The sequence below is a fragment of the Mastigoproctus giganteus genome, chromosome 1 (genome assembly GCF_048544385.1).
Source record: "Mastigoproctus giganteus isolate SK-2022 chromosome 1, ASM4854438v1, whole genome shotgun sequence".
NCBI lineage: Eukaryota > Metazoa > Arthropoda > Arachnida > Uropygi > Thelyphonidae > Mastigoproctus > Mastigoproctus giganteus.
The window spans coordinates 16,943,122-16,959,851 of NC_143575.1; the positions used below are offsets into that span (position 1 = coordinate 16,943,122).

At 37.7% G+C, this 16,730-nt stretch overlaps 1 protein-coding gene across 5 annotated transcripts in view; it reads right to left on the reverse strand.

Moving 5' to 3' along the window:
* LOC150090585 (GRAM domain-containing protein 2B-like) overlaps positions 1–16,730 on the reverse strand; it is a 196,386-nt gene that overhangs the window by 167,435 nt on the left and 12,221 nt on the right. Inside the window, exon 1 of one of the 5 annotated variants that reach the window (XM_090378926.1) lies at positions 12,234–12,346. The exons of 2 other annotated variants lie outside the window; for them this stretch is intronic. The gene's annotated coding sequence lies outside the window, so the exon portion shown is untranslated. Of the gene's footprint in view, positions 1–5,519; positions 5,597–12,233; positions 12,347–16,730 lie in introns of those variants that run through there. 2 more of the 5 variants (XM_090378917.1, XM_090378889.1) reach the window with 2 other exon arrangements.

Consider the following 16,730-nt stretch of genomic DNA (forward strand, 5'->3'; position numbering starts at 1 on the left):
TCGAACTCAAGAGTATACGTAATATATAGATACTTTTTGACGTTAGTTGTCTCGACGTTTATTCTAAATTATGCAACTCCAATTCAATTAATGAACGTTATCGCTGATTATAGGGCCTCAAATTCCAGGTTTGACCACACTAATTATGTTAAAAATATATTTTATGTTGGTGTGGTCTTGGCCGTACATATACCATGCAATCCAACGTCTTTTCCATGATGTCCTTCTTTTCTTTTAGTAATGATCTCGTACTACACTGGACTCATCAACTTATTAAAAATTAGATCTTTTCAAGGAGTTTTTCAGTTTTGGGAACATGAAAAATTCGCCTTGAGCAAAGTCAGGCGAGTTCAGCGGATGTTTGTTTTTTTCTTTTCTTTTTTTTTTTTTGCCAAAACTTTCCTTTCTAAAAGCTCCTGTAATAAACGTGTTGGTCATCATGCCCCAAAATCTACTTGTTCTGCGAAAAGATTCGGTATTTTTCCCCAATCACCGTAAATGTTTCAAACTTTGTGGTTGAATATTCATTGGCTCTTTAATGTGGGTGAACAAATCCATATTGGATTTTTGATATTTAGAACATGATTTCTTTTACATTTCTTTTATGCAATATTTCCATAGCAGAGACCATTGGGAGGTGCATTTAAAGCCAGAAGGAGAGTACGTTTTTACAGAATTAAGTGGCTGCTTTATTTGTCAGACATTGTATGCCTAAATAAAAGTTATCTTTTAAAATTTTGCTAAAATTCAGCAATATGCTTATAGCGGGTTTGCTAAAATTCAGGGGAATATGGTCATGGCGGGTAAAACGCTCTTAACAAGATTTTCGATCATGCCGTAAGTACTTTTTAGACATTGTCTGAATACTCACCGCACACTTCTTAGTAAGTGCTTTCTCACAAATTTGTCACAAATAAACATTATTTGAAAATTGCTCTTGAAAAACGGTACCCACGCACGCTTCGAAGTGAAAAAAAAAGAAGCAAAAATAAATTTTACATTATGGTAGGCTGTCTCTATGACAGCAAAACAACGTAGAAGAATTAGTTGATGACAAAGTCGCAAACACGAACATTTCAAAGTACTGCTGCTGCCTTACAATTTCGTGTTTGAGTAATTAACGCATGGTTGTCATGGCTACCATTTTAACGATTTGTAAACGTGATGTATCCTTTCAATTTGAAGCAGACAGTAGTTTAACTGCTATAAAAAGGTCGATTATTTAATCGATTGGTCTTTGACAGTGATTAATCAACGAATTTCTGGAAATATGACCATTTAGGCGATATACCATTCAGACATGACATCATTTAAATCAAATTCAGCTGTAGTGTCTATAATTATAGAGTTCCTTGTATATGCTTAAAGATCTGTCCTCTTGTCTCTCGTCTGTTGAAATTTCTCTAGTCGCACAAGAAACAATGCCATGTTGATAAACAAAGTTGTAAATACATGAAGAAGTTCTTTACATGAGAAGATGCACTGAGTTCCCACTTTATTAGGTACACATACCCTTGCGTAGGCCGCCGTAGCCTAGTGGTCAGGCGCGCGGGTGCATAAGTACACGTGCCTTGAGTGACCGGGGTTCAAGCCCGTGACTGCTGAATACGGTGCTGTTTCTTGTATTCTGTCTATTTGTGAACTCCTCTGACCGTTTGGTCGTCCGGAGTATAAACAGAAAATTTATTTATTTTATTTATTTTCACGAAATATAGTTCCTTTAGTAATGTATCATGTGTTTTTACCATGCGATATAAAACGGAGAGGTGGGGCAGATATAGGGATGCTGTATATGCGTAATTCAGTGGGAGAATAGACAAGACGGAAGATTTAAGTGGCTTTGAACGTGGCATAGTAATCGGCGCAGATGTGTCGGTATTAGTATCGCCAATTGTGTTCACGGGTGTGAGATTTGTCCAGTAATCAAATAAAATCCAGTCAAGCTGTTCCTCACGGGCATCTCGCTGTCAGAAACAGCTCGTTGGTGTGAGAAAGTGACAAAACTTATGCAGAGTAACAAAAAAAAAAAAAAAAAAAAAAATCATCAAATAACAAAATATACAACAGTAATAACTAAAGATGCACTTCAGAACTCATAACTCGTCATATCTTGTCACGAATGGGTATCGCAGTCGACAACCGAACCAAGTTCAACTTCTGTCAGCAAAAAAGAAGATGCAGTTACAGTGGATTCAGGAACGCCGAAAGTAGATAGTGAAGTCCACTGTTGGACTTTATGGTCCTATTGTTTCATGGATGGGAGGACTAGATTACAGCGAAAATAGCGTGAGCTCATGGACCATTCTTGCAGATGTCAACAATGCAGAATGGTAGCGGCGGTGTGGGGAGTGCTCTCATGGTGCGAATTGGGCGCGTTGATACCTCTGGAATAATATTTGTATGCCACAGGTTATTTGGAAATTGATTCCGACCAGGAGCAACTTTTCATGGCTGCAGTGTAATCCATCTGCGAATGGGTTTTCCAATAGGATAATGACCACTAAGCCATATTTGTACAGAACTGGTTCCAGAAACATGAGAGTGAATTCAGCCTACTTCAGTGGCCTCCCAGTCACCAGCTCTCAAACCAGTAGAGCGCCTGCAAGATGATTGTTGTTGTTACTATTTTGGTTTTTAGGAGCATTAGCAACTAAGGCTGTATTGCTCCGGGAATATGCGGTGGTCATTCCCTGACCTTTCCGCATTCTCCGTATTTGGTGGTCACGGGCTCTAACCCCGGTCTAATCAAGAAGCGTGTGCTACGCACTGCTGCTCCTGCCCATCTGGCTACGGAGGCGCCTCTGCGGGATGAGGTGGAATGAACTCTTCGAAGTAGAGATTCGCGCCCATCCACTTTGCAACAAGCATGGAAAGAAATTGAGTTAACATGTACCAGCAGCCTTGTGGCACACTTTGAGTACGCATCGTTGAATTCATGTCACAATGAATCCAGACTGTTCTGAGGAATAAAGCGGGACCTACTCGCTGTCGGGTAGGTGTACCGAATAAATTGGCCATTTAATGTATATTTGAGATAATTGGGAAACATCTTCATTTTGCCCTAAGCGACCAACATGCTCAAATAGACTGTGCCGATTTTTATAAAAAGAAAGTTAAGGTAATGGTAAATAATGAAATTTAAGTTAACTTTGTAATTTTTTTAATTTTAATAGTTAATAAATACAATAAGAGTAATAATTAATCATATCTTGTCTTAAAAGTTTCAAACATTCATTGAAATAAAAATGTTGAAGTTAACGGAAAAGTCAATTAATGCAGGCAGATTCCCTTATTAAGAATATTTTTTAAATAAAATTTATTTAAAATTACTGTACTAGATTTATTTTGCAATCTCCTTTTTATCAAAGACGCACACATGATTGATCGGATTTAATCTGTGATCGTGCCGGCCACGGCAGTCGTTGGATATCTTTAGTTTCAAGATAGTCCTCCACCGCTTGAACTCTATGTGCGGTGGTGTTGTCGTTCATGAAAAGAAAATCTGGGCCAACCGCGTCCCTACACTTACAAAGGCACACATAGAGTTCTTGTATCTGTTCTCGGTAACTCTGCGCAGTTACGGTACCCCTATCAAAAACCTGAAGAGGGGATTGCGGACGGCTATCATTATTCTGCCCCACACGGAAACGCTGCCTCCACCGTTAGTGTCCCTTTCTCTGATGGTGGAGGGAAGGTACCGCATTCTTCGTTGTCTCCAGATGAAATAACGTATAGAATCTGTTTATAAGATAAAACGGGACTCATCAGGAAACAGAACTGTAAGTGTCCCTTTTTCTGAGTTGGAGGGATAGTACCGCATTCCTCGTTGTCTCCAGATGAAATAACGTCTAGAATCTGTTTGTAAGCTAAAACGGGACTCATCAGAAAATAGAACTGTGCCCCATTTGTCAAGGCTCCAAGTCATATGTGCATGGCACCAGTTTCGACGAGCTCTGCGGTGGTCTGGGGTTAATGGGATACAAACCACTGGCTTCCTTGCTAGAGTTCACTCGAATTGAGCCTTCTTAACACAGTTGGAAATGTTTTCATCTGTGGCCGCAGCAACCTCAAGAGACAGTTGATGACAGGACATCGTAGGGTTTTGCCTTGCTGTTAGAGTCAGATAGCGGTCTGTTCTGGTTGATATAGTCCTCTGGCGACTTTAGTCAGCTCTGCTTGTAATGATCTCTGTCTCCTGAAACTACTTCCATAGTGCCGAGACGACACTGCTGATACATTAAGCCAATTGCGCCTGCGACTGTCTGGCTTCAAGTCTTCCAACGGCTTGCCAGGGGCTCACATCTGGTGAGTATGGGCTTGGCATAATATCCTGAGCTGGATATTATCATTCTTCTCTTTCTTGGTGATTCCTTTCTATTCTCTCTCTCTCTCTCTCTCTCTCTCTCTCTCTCTCTCTCTCTCTCTCTCTCTCTCTCTCTCTCTCTCTCTGGGTAAATCAGAAAAAAATTTTTGGCCGGTGCAGCATAAGCCTCAGGCTTCCTTGCACCATATGGCTAATAATAATGATAATAATCATCTAAACGACGATGATTTGCCGTCCTGAGTACCGGAGATATGGCTAGCCCACTGAGCAAACCAAAAAAACGGGAATGAAGTTGTCGTAAGCCTTGTTTTTATAGGCATGAATAATTTGCATAATGTGCGGCTCTGTAAGGTGGTAGATCGATTTCTGTTGGATACTCAGAATTTTCATGCCAGAATATCTATTATATCAAACATTCGCTTTCGGTGATACTTTTCACAATAAAATATTCATGAAAAACATTTTCTTCTGTTAATTTTGTCGAGCAATGTATTAAAATGTAATCAGGACTCGAAATGGACCGGAGCGCACCGGAACGCAATTCCTGTCCGTTTCCCTATCTCTAATGTTATGCACACACATGATTAATCAAAATAAGATATTGTATTTTAAGTTATAAAAAAAAGATACAAAAAAAGATTTGCATTTTAAAAAGTGTTCCGCTTTTTAAAATTTTACATTTCGATCCCTGAATGCAACTTTTTATAATTGCAGTGAAATTTTCGTCGCTGTTGGTTTTCTTGCTTCGCTGGGTGAAAAACTCTATTTTTTGGGAGAAGAATCGCGTCCTGATATCTACTAACTCGACCATGGTCTGAAACAAACACATAAAAATTTCGGAATTCGAACCTATATATATATATAGACGGAATTCGAACCTATATATATATTTTTTTTATTTTATTTTATTTTATTTATTTTTTTTTTTTTCGCATTATGTGGGATTCGAGAGAATCGTTTATATTATATTATACTTTGGTACTTTAACCGAAGTGTCTACTTGGGATCTAAATATTTGTAATTCGAATAAATTATTTCGAAATAAACATTTCGTACGACATATAATTCTTATTGACTTCCTTAAAAAATGTCACTTTTTTACTTGCTCCAAATACGTATACTCTAAAGACAAAGATAAACATTTATCGAAATTTTAGATTAGAATATAAGCATTGGACAAACAACAAAAACTTACACAATCTACAGCTACCCGCTCATGCTTGATTTTATCACCACATTGGCTGTAAAGTTGCACATAAAACAAAGTTGTACTGCTTTGACACAATGCACAGCAACATCTGCTTCTAAATATTAGCTTAATTGGCTACCAGCCAATGGCTTTTCAAGTGTCCTTTCTCTAAATTATATTAAATGTAAATAGGAAAAGATTGCACTTTATTAGAAAATTAGGAGAGGGAAAATTAAAATTTGCAGTTTGCACATTTTTCCACTCCCTTAAGTACCTCATTCTGTCTCCTGACCCTTGGATAATAACTATAAATTTAATTTTGCTTTAAAGAGGCATGTTACAGTCGACTCATTCAAAATTGCGCCAGCTGTAAAGTGCGATACTTGTGTATGCAAATTATTTTCTTACATTTCGTAAAATTTACTTCTAGAATCTAGATGATTTAAAGGTGGTGAACTGAAATCTAAGTTGATGCGTTTCTTAGGTTTGACGGGTAAGCATTCATGAAAACGAACCTTTCTCCGATTTATGTGCTTAAGAGAAGAATTTTTTGGTCTCTGGATCTTATCTGTATTTAAAATTTAAAAATTCGGTTTAGAAGAAAGAAAGCAATAGGATTGTCAAGTGACTCACACAAACCGAAACCCACTGTAAAAACTCTTTTGGGCGAATGTACGAATATTTAAACATGTCTTTGCCTACCTAACTTCAGTCGAGGCAGGATTTTGTTGCTTTGTGGAAGTTTCTCGTTAGCATTTTTATTGTTAAATATGTACACGTATTACTTAACACACGTCCTTTAAAGTTTGTACGGGGTATAATGAAAAGAACGTTTGTGTACTACGTTTGCATCTGGGAAAGAAACATTCACTTATGCATTAAGGGCAGAAAAATTCCCTTTTTAATGTATTTTCAATGAGAATTGTCACCTGACTACTTAAGCAGCATGCTAAATCATGCATGCTGCTTAAGTAGCCATTGAGCATTATAATTTTTGATACAAAATAAGCAAGGCGTGAGTGAGGCTTAGCTTTTGGCGACGACATTAGCAGGCATTTTTAATGTCGTTGAAACCTCTGAGGGATCACGACTCAGTGATTGAAAACTCCTATAAAGGATAAAAACAAGGTAGATAAGAATATAAGAAAGAAAAAATGACCAGTGATAAGTGTGCACGAATATTTTTTATGCTTTTAATAGATTCGACACTTGTGAATTCAACTAATATGCTATAGAAATGATCAGATACAGATAGAAAACACATGTTGTGTTTTCTATCTGTTCTCTTTAGCAACAGGTTGCGACTTGACCCTGGAGGAAGAAGCTATTGGAGGACTGTTACCGCTGGCTGGAGTACCACAGGGGGTATCCTCTCTGGTTTGTTGTTCACAGTAATTATTGCCCCACTGGTGCAGAATAACCAAAAAATCATCTCCTACGCAGATGACTTTAAGATTCTTACCCCAATCATGCCAAGTCCCAACATCATCACAGCCACTAACCGCATTAATAATAGCCTTTTGGAAATCGTATCATTTTTACGGCACTTTGGCCTGACGATCAATCCCGGGAAGACCAAGATAATGATGGTCTCTCTGAAGACCAATCTTTCTGTGATTTCTCCCACTTTTGGTAACACACAAATCCCTGTTGTTACTTCACATTCTGACTTAAGTGTAATGTTTGACCTTAAACTCAGTTTTAATACGCAGCTGGATAAACTCGCCTCACGGGCTTCGAGTCTTCGTTGGAGAACAAAACAAAATCTGTTGCACGTTAAAGATCCCAAAATAATCAGCAAATACATCAGAACGATTATCTACCCACCATTACTGTACGCATCGGAAGTCTGGGCCTCAGCCACCCAAACGACGAAAAAGCCTCTCATCGCATATAAATATTGACTACTGAAATGGGCCAATTGGAAATCCAATCTGCCGCCACAAGCTAGAACAACAGCATTAGCAAATGCAATGGGGGTTCCCCGTCTCTCTGAGCTTAGCAAATGCAATGGGGGTTCCCCGTCTCTCCGAGCTTATCGATTCCCGGAGGTTGGTCGTCACAGTGAAAATGGTTGCAGAACTTATCTCCGAGCCATCCATATGGGATACATGTTGCTGGAAAGTCCCTATCGCTACCTTGCGGGCTGCTCCTAGACTGGCCGCCCTGAATTCGAGACTTTTCCTGACAGATCGATTCCTTCCATTTCAAATGCTCTCCCAGGTCTACAAACTTGATGCAGATCTTAACAAATTCGCATGCGATAAAAGATATAGAAAGAAGGTGCTTTCCATGCAATGACATCAGTTGGACTGAGTTTTTTTTTTTTTTTTTGTAGTTTACTTCACTTTGTATATCTTGGCATTGTAAACCCCTGGCTTGCGCGCCGTGACGGGTCGGTTGCAAAGTTAAGTTCCCTGTAACAATCTTTTTTCTTTTTCTTTTCATAGCTTGCAATAAAGATTTTTTCTCTCTCTCTCAGTGATATTCTATGTCAGGGTAATATTTTTGTCTCGCGGTGGTACTTATATATTCTCAAAACTTTGTGTGAAGCGGAGTACGCATGTACAAAGGCAAATAATTTAGATATTTCAAGAAAGTCTATTACCTATTAAAGCACACACTGGATGCTACAAAGTTACTCTGATATTTGAGTATATGGTCAATAAAAATGGGACAATTTCTGTGCGAATTATTTAATAACTGTTTGGTTGTGCCGTTTTAACATTAAAATAGTTTTTACAATCCACTATTTTTACCATAATTTTTTGAGGAGTTTAAGTAGAACCACATCTTAAAATTTGTACAGTGCCAAGTATACCCAAAGGAGATGCTCTTCACAGTATGGGAAACGCTAGTTCAATGCAACGTTTTGCTTCTTTGATTTTACAGCTTTGATTTCGAGACGTTTAAAAATTGTCTCCGACAGAATTAAGAATCTGCATAACTCCAAACAAGTGGCAAGTGACGAAACCACTATATTGCCATAGAAGATGTAGACATGGTTGCTTTGGATAATCTAGCGATTTTCATCGTATTTATTAAGAAATTTCCAGCTTTTCGAGCACAGTAAGACCTATTATGAAGTCAGTTATAGGCAGTCTCCAATTTATGGGTTTCCGAATTACATCTTTCGATATAATCGTTTTTAATTTCTAAATTTACAAAAAGTTTCGCTTCTACTCTTCCTTCGTAAAGAAGTATTGTGAGGAACAAAATGTCAACAACAAGGTCTTGCTTATTTTTGACAACGCTCCTGCCCATCGTGTTAACAACTAGATCACAAATACAAGCGACAGAGGCCAACTATCAGTTTGGGAATTTTGAAGGGGATACAGTATTAAGAAGTGTATTGACAACGTTGCGATATAATGATAGGAATCATTCGGGCTACGATAAATAGTGCATGTATCGAAATAATGAGCCAACCGGGTAAAGTGCCTGCCTGGCAACCCAAAGGTCGCGGGTTCGAATCCCGCCTCGGGGTTGGATCAGAGTAAAATGCAAAAACTTTGGGAGGTGTATTATTGCCACAGAAGCCGATGCGCCAACTAACAAAAAAAAAAAAAAAAAAAAAGAAATAATGACCGAAGTGCGTTCATAGTATCTAGGATCATTATTTTGCCCTCGAAATTTAGTTACAGATTATACAATTGTCAAATGACTTTAGCTTCGATAAAGTGTCCACTATAACTGGGTGGTCAAACAAACGTGAGGGCACACAGGTACACGCGTATGAATCGTCCGTGGTCCAAGCCCACGTGGCTTCCAAATACGATGGTGATCTTGTATCTCTCCCTTTCTACCTTTTGAACTCCTTCGCATGCGGCCTTTCCGTTGTATAAACATAAAATTTAGTTATTCAAAAAGTAACATGATGTAGAATCATGTACTGTATATTGTGTTTCTTTCAGAATGAAATGTTGATCGTGAGCTTCTGCTGCTCGTATATTCATGTATTCCTTTGAATATATAAATTTAGACAAATTCACAGAAAAAACGAAATATACCACCCATATCAAATGTTTAAATAAAAAAAAAATGACTTCACATTTACTTTTTTTTAAAATAAAGAAACCAGTCATACATGACGTATCATTTTAATGGCATTTATCAATTAATATCATCGTTAAAATTCGTATTAGATGTTTCAGATATAGGATTAGAAGACCGAATGAAGTCTAGTATTCTGTCGTCTTTTATTAGGCCTGTAGATTAAAAATAAGCAGAAATTCATTTTAGGAGAGTTGGACCTGAATTCAGCCTATTTCTTATTGCCTTTAAAAAAATTGATGAAATTGAATAGAATAGAGAGTTGATTTAGAGCTAATAATGAATTCGTTATGAACACAAAGATATTAATATTGTGGATATACAAAGGGCACCGAAGTAAATGATATTGAAAACTTAGCTGAAAAATATAAAATTTTAAATAAAACATGGACGATGAAGTTTTTTTTTTAAATAAATCTTTTTCAAAATGGTGCAAGCAGATATGTTCACAGCAGAGAGAAATAATTTGGGTTAATAATAACATCTACCGATCGATCTTTGAGAAGAGTTAAGTGGACCGAAGCCAACGTGATACTTTTGTATTACGCTGGCTTTTTGAAAGATTAGAAACCGAATCTGTTTGGCATCGAGAGCTGTTATTTTCGAAATTGTCACTAAGTGAAATATCCATTTATTCATGACTTGAACTACACCCACGGGCGGTTGACCATGCCCAATAGTAGATATCAAACAACAACCAAAAAGAAAAAGAGGAAAAAACGTATTTAAAAGCGAATCTGTGTGAGTGCACTTTATCTGGCTTTAATGTCAAATGATTTATTCATTCAGCTCGCTCCGGAGAATTCCCCGTCCCTGAGTGTGGGCTACCAGACCGTTCTACAGATATCGATTGTTGTCTGCTCTTGCTTGTCTCGCCACTGGCGCCTTATATATGTATAATTCTTAGCTAAACAGACCTGGCAAACTTCAAACTTAACGTTTTTCTCTCTCGCTACTTATCTTTTTCTTTTTTTCCAAAGTGTTATCAATTACCTTTTATTATATCAGAATGGTAGCAAATGGAATGAATGTTCGTAAATGTGAAGTCACGTGGTTTGGTTATGGAACCTGCTTTGTGCTGAAACCCTATACGAACTATTCGACTACAAAGACCATACAAAAGATAGACAACTGATGTACTTTCGACTGTACGTAATACTTTTAAATGATTAGTGTGTGTGTGATACATACACATGACGCTGTTGCTATGGCAACTTTGAGCGGTCTTAATGGTTTAGCATTGTAAGGAGGGTTTCTCTGCATGAAGCCTACAGCTCCCGTAATATGAACTGGTTCATGGTGGAAAGGGGGTCCTCGTAGGAAAAAAAATTTGTATACAATTTGCAACCACAAAGTATTGAAACTAACGTCGGTCCTAGAAAATTTCCTGTTCTTTCTTCAACTTACGGCAGAAAATAAAAACGAAGTCGCATGGGGGGGGGATAATATCTGGAAAATAAGATAGAAATAGCATGCTTGATCTCCTTTTTTAGACGTAATCTATCTTAAAGAAAACGTTTGTGACTTGGGCCAGTGTCATGGTGTTACTAATGCATTCAGTTATCCAAAAATTGTACCTTGCAAAATGGGTATGAGTGTTTCGTTAGCTAAATAAATAAATCTTGATTGAATGTACCATAGCCAATGAATAACAAAGGAAATGGTACGTTAAGTCCGTCACGGCGCGAAGCCAGGGAATAAATCTCCTCAGCAATCAAGTTTAAATCATGCTATCTACCTGAATAAAACAAATCTCACTCTTTCGCTATTTTTCATTTGATGGAACCCTATTTTCTGTAGTCAAAAATAAATTCATATTGCTAATGCCTGAGGTTATATCTATCGCTAATGCACAGTGAAAGATGTTAGAATGTGTCTTGCTGGCAACACGCGCTGTAGAAGCCGCATAACAAAACCAGTGTACATTATGATGGAAACTCGTAACTTAAAGGCAAATACAAATACCAGTTTCTTAAACTTATTGAGATAAAAGACATATTCAATCTTTGATGAAACTGTGATAAAAAACATTCCTGTCTTTCATGATATTGAGATAAGATGAAATCTTTGATAATATCGGGATAAGAAATTTTTCTTATATATGGTGATATTGATGAGATAAGAAAAGTCTTTTGATGATGTTGAGATAAGAAAAGTTTCTTATCTGTGATAAGATTGAGATAAATTGTAAGCAACGGTATATACCATCTTCATCTGATAATGCACACCCCTTATCGACTTAGTGATGATTTCAGATGAAGAAAAATTTCCCTTGGCATTTCTAATGCGTTTCTTTTTCACCAGGTGGCCACGTGACCTTCCATATGGCACTCTACATTTATATATTTTATGAAAATATAAACACAGATTATGGCTATGACTTTTTCTTAGTTTCACGTCGCCGTAACCATTTTCTTTCAGAACTACTCTAACTGCAAGCCAAATCGCTAGCTTATTTACGCATAGTTTCCCACTAAAGGAAAAACTCCTTTTAGCCTGAAGGTTTTTGCTTGTTGTGAGCCTCTTAAGCACCCGGCACGTGGCATATTACTGGCTATGTCTTCTCGCTAGTGAAATACGCTGTTTTGAGTGCGAGGATATCAAGGTCGCGTCTGTTTCCACAACAACCCAGAATTTCTTAAAGCTAACGTTAAGATTCACACTTACCCCCCCTTAGGCGGAGCAGCGGCATGAGATGGGGAATGGAATAAGCGGAGCGGCACAGACGACAGCCATGACTACCACCTCCACGGTCTGCAGAAATGACGTTTTCGCGTAGGAGCACGCGATCAGACCATCTTCGACACAGGCGCAGTACTCAGCCCAGTTTTCTGGAGGTCGCCACATTTGCTGCAATGATGTTGTCGGTTGAGCAAAATAACCGTCGTACCGTCATTTACCAGCCGTCACTCGCTCATCACCGTCGGCCATTATTCCGATCTAGTCTGTGGGGTTTTTTGTTGTTGATTTATTTATTTTTTTTTTTGCGAGTTTTGAGGAAAATGAAAACACCCGTTAATCATAGCATTAAGACAAAAATATACGTTAGATGTTTATTTTTATTATTTTTTTTTATTTAGAAAACAGCCAATTATATTGGTAAAAGCTTTCCGGAAAACAGGAAAAACAGGATTTTTAGCTAATTATTTGAACTTTTTCTTTCTTTTTTTTTTTTTTTTTATATATATAATTTCTGGTTATGCAATTGGTTTGAATCCTCAAGGTTTCGTGTCTGGTTGTTCTACAAGTTTTTATATGAGAAGCAGTACATTTTGATATTATGCAATCAAACAATACAGGAATGGCAAACATAAAGAAAGAAAGAAGGTGGGGTGCACAGAATAGATAGTCAGATAAATAGAGACCAATTATTAGACAGATAAATAGAGATCAATTTATGGTTCTAAAATTCACACTAGTTTATAGGAGTGCGTACAGAATAATTACGCTATATATTTGACAGCTTTACATGAAGGGATACATTGAACATACACCTATTTATATGAATGTTTACATTTATACAGGTTAATACTATTCTGTGGGTATTACAAATAAAAAAGTACTGATGTAATTAAACTGTGCGAACAAGATTTGCTTAGCTACATTATTTTATGTAAGAAAATCCAAATAATTATGGATTAAATCATCGAAAAATAGCTGTGATAGAACATAATCTTTTTGAGCTTCTTTAGGCAATATTTAAAACAATTATTTCTGTATAATAGTTATGCAAAGAGTTTATTTTCCTGCCCTTTTATATCACCATTAGTTGGCCAGAAATTTGGAGTCCACTTTTCTTGAGTTGATAAGGAGACTTCATAGTTCCTAGATTGTCTTGCATGCTCCTCGTCCTGTGGAGATGGGATGTTCTTTACATACAGTATGTGTGGTGTCAATATTTCAGTTGGCAGTTAAGATTATTTACAGTTCTTCCGTTTTTATTTCATACTTTTTAAAGTATTTTATGGTGTTTCTGGGAACATGCCACGAGGCAATCAAAATTTGTGAATGTGGTGCCCGTAATAATTCCATTTAGGAATTATTACGCGCACTAATTCCAAAATGTTATTATTACTAATTCCATTTAGGAATTAGTACCGAGCAGCATACTTTTTGAAGAGCAGTTCCGCCAGGTACTGTTCTTAGGGTTGTCAACTTGTGAAGAGTACAATACATAAAAAAATTCTTTAGTGGGGATAAGAAGTAATCTCGCTGACGTACTGAATTTAGACAAATTTAGCAACTTACTTTTTTACATATATAAGTCTTCTCTAGACAAATACAGTCGAATTTTTCTTTCCCCCTAAAAATGTACACATGTCGCTTCTTTCCCTTTTCAAGGCGTATCTTGCTTAGTACGATGATTGAAATTGATGTTATCGCTTACAGTAAATTTTAAATACTATCGATGTTAAATGTTAAATACTAACAATAAACTGTATATATTTATTTATTTTTTATATGAGTTCATTATGCAGAAATACAGAAAAGCACGCTTCCGGGATATGGTTACTATGGGAACGGGGAAAGACCTATCAAACAAGTGTTTTTCCGAGAAACACTGAAAGGTGTGGAACCTTAACTGTTTCGCAAGCGATTAGTTGGCTGGTAGTTTTAGAGCTCTTTGGCGCATCGACTACATTGGTCGCAGTGAGCCGGTTCATGTGACACTATATGCGATCTTTTTTCGTTTATCATTTCTGTCCGAGTGGCTGTTTTGCATGTTGTGAGGATAAAAAACCCGAAATTAACACAATGGGCGGGAGGATAGAAACCCTACTCTCCCTCAGCTTGAGAGACAGGCAACTATAGGCTCCGGCTAAAGAAGCCTTTAGGCATTCCCTCAGGAAAAGTAGATCTGCAACGAGATTTGAATCCAGACCTCTTTACATGTGGCGATGTCATTGCAGATAAGCAATTGAACTTTGTGTGATGAACAGTTTTAACATCACGGTGTGGGGAAACACCAAGAACCGCATCGCTACTATTGCTCTATGTGAAGTCGACATGACACCTGCATATCATCAATAATTTTTTTCATTTGTCATTCTCCTGCAATTACTTATTCTGTCACAGCATGCAGGGCAATACTTGATATTCTTGAAGCAAAACAAAATTGAAAACCTCGACTTTTTACTTTGTTTTCCTAATTGTCAGTTCCCGAATTAAACCAGTTTTCATGAAATTTGGTTTAGTTCTATGGACTGATATCTTTTTAAATGAATGAGCGCTTTAACTGCTACTATGCATTTTTTGAAAGCTGATAAGAGAAAGCCTATCCGTGTGCTTACGTTGTCATCAATCTATTTCAATGAGTGTAAGGCAGCTGGATGATTTTTCTACCATGTCATCATATAACTACTGAGTCATGCTACGCTGGCTATTAATCTGTCAGAGATTTAATTTGGAGTTTTTCCAAAACAATTTCGCTGTCTTGCAAACTATTTTAAGCTCATCTCTGAGAGTGGCGTAATGTCCCAAAAATCACCGAAAAATAGTCATCCGTCCTTTTAAATCCATTAGCAACATATTTTAAAATTTTAGAAGTGTTCAAGTTATAGCAAGAATTTCAAGTGATAAATTTATTATTGTCGGTTTTTAATTGGGAGAGGGAAAAATCTCCTAGCTTAAAGGCTGTACACAGTTAAAAACGAAATAAATAAATAAATATTTCTGCTGGTGGCCCATCTTTCTTAGCTACATCATTGGCACTGACATCTGGCAAGAAAAAACAGAGAAACTCGAAACCTGCAGTGCAATACTCACATACTGTTTCACTGAACAACACTAACATATGAAATACATTGGCTTCAGGCTCAGGTGATACCAGTGTAAAAGCTACAGTGACTTCTTTATATTTTGAACGTTTTGTATAAAAAAATTTGCGTTTGTATAAAAAAAAATAATGCACTAAGGCTGTATTTGTTTCAGAAGCTCAATTTCGACGTTTGAGCACCATGGAAAAATTTAAATTATTTAAATTATACCGTGCTATTTTTCTCTCATACGCGGTGTGATAAAACTGTTACAACAGGAGGTTGTTAATCCAAACCATTCAAGGAACTAGCAGATATCCCCACCCATATTTATTGTTCATATATACATTTATTTCAGATCAGTATAAAAACAGGGAGATCCGTTTGAGTATGAATAAAAGTAAGTCATTGGCAATAACTACTATCTTTTACAACTCAATACTCATTTTCCTAAAAAAAAATTGATACGCATTTCCTACAAAAATGAGAGGTTGTAATTAGGATCATTAGAGCTAAACATACACCCCCCCCCCTCCGGTCTGGTGGGCATTACACAAGTCATAATATAAGACTAAATTTGATCACTTGTCGTTCAACATCTCGGTTTAATATGCTGGAAAGGTGCAGCAATTTTTGCCTTCAGGTCATAAGTCTGTGGGTCGTTCAATGTACAGGGTGTGTTTTTCTCGACACCCTACCCTAACAACACAGAAAAGTCGAGCGGCGTAGTGTCTGGTGAAAAAGGCCCAAAGATGTTGTTGTTATTTTGGTTTTTAGGAGCATTAGCAACCATGGCCATATTGCTCCGGGGATGTGTGGTGGTCATTCCCTGACCTTTCCGCATCCTCCGTATTTGTTGGTCACAGGCTCGAACCCCGGCTAATCAAGAAGCGTGTGCTACACACTGCTGCTCCTGCCCACCTGGCTACGGAGGCGCCAGGCCCAAAGAGTGCATCCGCAGAGATCACACCAATTGTTGAACTTTTCGTTCAGATAATGGTGTACTTCTAACGACCAGTGGCGGTACTCCATTTTACTCGAAAATGACATGTTCATGTCTTCCTGTTGCGAGAACCTGTTTAAGCATGTTCGGGTGTGGGGCCCAACGCACCTTCCTTGACAAAAAAGAATAACATGCTATATACTTGCAATGATTATTGCTAAGCAGGGGCGCCTCCGTAGCCAGGTGAGCAGGAGAAGCAGTGCGGAGCACACGCTTCTTGATTAGACCGGGGTTCGAGCTCGTGACCACCAAATACGGAGGATGCGGAAAGGTCAGAGAATGACCACCGCATATCCCTGGAGCATTATGACCTTAGTTGTTAATGCTCTTAAAAAAAAACCAAACCAAAGCAATGATTATTGCTAAGCAAACTCCCAAGTTTCATTTGCCAACACGCGCACACAA